The sequence below is a fragment of the Mytilus trossulus genome, chromosome 9, assembly GCF_036588685.1.
Source record: "Mytilus trossulus isolate FHL-02 chromosome 9, PNRI_Mtr1.1.1.hap1, whole genome shotgun sequence".
NCBI lineage: Eukaryota > Metazoa > Mollusca > Bivalvia > Mytilida > Mytilidae > Mytilus > Mytilus trossulus.
Window position 1 is genome coordinate 51,359,920 of NC_086381.1, and position 3,859 is coordinate 51,363,778.

The window sequence follows — 3,859 nt, forward strand, 5'->3', positions numbered from 1 at the left end:
CAGATCCTGCTCATTATGTTGCATTCGTCGTGCTGCGTTATTATTGATAGTGCCATTCTAATTTGAAGGCATCAAGTAATCAAATCAACAGTTGTTGACGGTTGCCATTAATCATATATATGTTAAGCGAAATATAAGAGTGAAACAACTTAACAACACAAATATTGAACGGCTACAAAAAAAATAACGTATAATGATGTGCTTACTAAAATTATGATATAAATGCAGAAATTAAATCTGTTTCTTGTTTTGCAATTTAAGAATATATGTAGAATGAAAGGTGCCTACCTATGGGCGCCAAATACCGTAGCAGAAGCTGTTGCTGTTAAGAGTACGACGGGTTTCGGTAAGTAATGAGTTATTAAGTCATTTATTATTTTGCAATGTTAAGTGCATCGTTATAATTAAAAGAAAATGACTATTTATTGACAAACAAATCGGTAATTACTTGTTCTTAGTAAGTATGTATATTGTTCTGAATCCGTTTTAAATCTTTGTTCCTTAAATAACATGTATCGAGACAACTAATGTTTTACTGACAGTGGGTAATAATACTTTAATATAGCAGATGGTTATTTAGATAACATTTTCTTTACAATAGAAGGACAACTGTAAGAACTTTAGAGGAGCTTAAATAATTAGTGGAATATTCAATTGTATTACAGTAAATGTTTCAGGTCATACCATCGAATGTATGGTGTCCTACTACTAACTCAGAGCAACAAGGCATATTTAAGGACCAGGACCCGCAGACCTCCCCCTTTTCTCAGTTCAGATAACTTATACACTTATTTAAATGTGTATTAAAACTCACCGAAGGATCTTTTATCCATTTACATTTCTAACTGTTTTGTTCACGCATCGTTGTCATTATCGTGGAATTTGATACGACTGTCATACAAGTGAGAGGTTAAGCTAGCTATCAAACCAGATGCAATCAACCTTTTTTTCCAAGTCAGGAATATGACAATTGTTGTCCATTCGTCTGCTATGTTTAAGCTTTGGATTTTGTCATTTTATGATGGACTTTCCTTTTTGTATTTTCCAAGCAGTTCAGTTTTTTTTAGGTGATTTGGTTTTGGTTTTAACTATTGTTTTAAAATAAATTACCTCGAGCAATATAAAATTATCACTCATAATCGAATATTTAGAGATAAAAATAAAATTTAAAGTGATAACAATCCAATATTTTTTAGGAAACAATGTAGATATATGGACAGGTCTTTATAGTCCTACAAGTGACGAGAACTTTGAATTTGTCGATGCTGGTGGTGTTTTTACATTGGATACTCTCCCATTTGGGGAACGTAAGTGATGCATTTTAAGATAGTTATTAGGTAGTGAAATATGACTGTTAATTGTCTTTGGTGGGATTGTTGTCTATTTGACACATTTCCCATTTTGATTCTCGATTTTAAGATTTTTATGAATATTTACCGAGTTTGTATTAACACGAGCAACATGACGGGTGTCCAATGTGAAGCAGCATCCAAGATTTAAGTGGGGTTCGTATTGATTTTAATTTTCTATGTTGTGTCTTATGTACTATTATATGTCTTTTTGTCCTATTCTTTTTAATCATGGCGTTGTCAGTTTATTTTCCATAAATTTGTAATGTCCCTCTGGTATTTTTAAGCTAATCTTTTGAAATATACGTTTATAAGTCAATGGCCCTTTTACGCAAAATCAACAGATAAAAGTCAATATATTGTCAACTGTAGGCAGTTTTAAATTCTTCTGATCTTAGGAAAGCAAATTAGTTTCTTAAACAAATTAAGATTAGTCAAGTCTTCCAAACTCCCAAAATATAACATAAATAAATCATGTACTACAAAAGTAACCACGAACAGTTTGGACAGGTTAATCAACTATTTACAAAGAAACACAGCGTCATCCAAGATTCTGATTGAAAATTTTGTACGTCAGACATGTATCCGCCTACAGGAAACGTATGACTGGGAAATAGTGATCAACATCATCAATGGTACCAGGATTATAATAGAATACGCCAGACAATCGTTTTGTCTACATTAGACTCATTAGTGACGCACAGATCAATATGGTTATAAGCCAAACAGGTACATAATTGATGAGCATTGAGGACCCATAGTTCCCAAAAAATTAGCCAAAAACGGCTAAACAGTTTGTAGTCCAACTCATTTAGAAAAAAAATGAAACACTGGTACAATGTATATGCAATTAAAACACTCCTACTCGTCCCTCTACTGAAACACTTGAATGGTTTGTGTAATTAGAACACTCCTGTTCGTACCTCTACTGAAACACTGGTGCAGTTTATATGTATTTAGAACACTCCTGCTCATTCCTCTACTGAAACACTTGAATAGTTTGTATGTAATTATTACACTCCTGTTCGTACCTCTATTGAAACACGGGTGCAGTTTATATGCAATTAGAACACTCCTGCTCGTACCTCTACTGAAACACTGGTGCTATGTATATGCAATTAAAACACTCCTGCTCGTCCCTCTACTAAAAAACTGGTGTAGTTCATATGTAATTAGATCACCCCTGGTCGTAGCTCTACTGAAATAGTGATGCAGTTTATATGTAATCAGAACATTTCTGCTCGTAGCTCTACTGTAGTAGCGGTGCAGTTTGTATTAGAACACTCCTGCAAGTGAATTCTGTTAAAATAAGTAAAATGAGTTTTTAGAAAGTTGCCAAAGTTACCAAAGAAGGCTTCAAACTCATAACTCATATAAACTGACAATGCCATGAAAACAAAAACAAAAACTAGCATCAAAACAAACACAACATAATAGACTAAGACGGAAAAACAAGAACTCCATCAAAAATCCGTAGGTGGCCCCACCACATTCTGTCTGTATGTGTCCGTCCAAAGTCAGGAGCCTGTATTTAAGTGGTTGTCGTTTGTTTATGTGTAACATATTTGTTTTTCTTCTTTTATTTTGTACATACATTGGGCCGTTGGTTTTCTAGCTTGAATTATTTTACATTGGCATTTCTGGGCCTTTTATATCTGACTATGTGGTAATGGCTTTGCTCATTGTTGAAGGCCGCACTTTGACCTATAATTTCTGTGTCAGTTGATCTCTTATGAAGAGTTGTCTCGTTTGCAATCATATCACATATTCTGTTTTTATATATATGCTTTTTATGAGTTTCCATGCAGTCATTATTCATCAACGATTTTCTATTTAATTGTTTTTATCATGACCTTCTATTCAGTCGATATTTATCATTATTTTCTTTTATGCCTGAACCAGTCAGGAATAATAAAATTGTTTTCCATTCATGTTTGAACTTTTGGTTTTGTCATTTTATAATGGCCTTGGGTATTTTTTGTGAGTTGTTGTTATTATGTTTTTTCACATTGATGTTATATTTTTTTTCTCAGGTGATGCAATAGATAACGACGACTGTGTGGAATTTGAATTAACAAATTCTAATAACTGGAACTGGGATGACGATCCTTGTGATAGAGCCCAACAATATATGTGCGAATTTCCAATGGTTAGTATGAACAACCTTTTAGGAATGTTATTTTTAGAAAAAAAACGTATATATTTTGTTAATAATGTACCAAATAAATCGTTACCAAACAGAATCAAGAACGTGAATGACGAATAATCATACTCAGCGTAGTATTGTTTTATTCTTTTTTTCGTTTTAAAGCTTTTTGGCAAAAAACTATGATTTTAAACATAATAACATATTTAAATGGGTTAAAACAGCTTACTGATTCATTTTGTTAAGAGTCTTTGCTCACTCATTAATCATAATCAAGAAGATTTAAAAACTTAAAGGTACTTCATTTCTCACAAAATATAATTGTTTTGAATATAGGTATAATGCAACCATTGATTATTCCTAC

The 3,859-nt window shown here is 32.7% G+C and overlaps 1 long non-coding RNA gene across 1 annotated transcript; it reads left to right on the forward strand.

The window, feature by feature from the left end:
- The first annotated feature begins 291 nt into the window (after positions 1 to 291).
- LOC134683989 (uncharacterized) lies at positions 292 to 3,448 on the forward strand. The gene is made up of 3 exons (XR_010101132.1): positions 292 to 346; positions 1,197 to 1,307; positions 3,383 to 3,448. It is a non-coding gene; the product is annotated as an uncharacterized LOC134683989 (long non-coding RNA).
- The last annotated feature ends 411 nt before the right edge of the window (positions 3,449 to 3,859 follow it).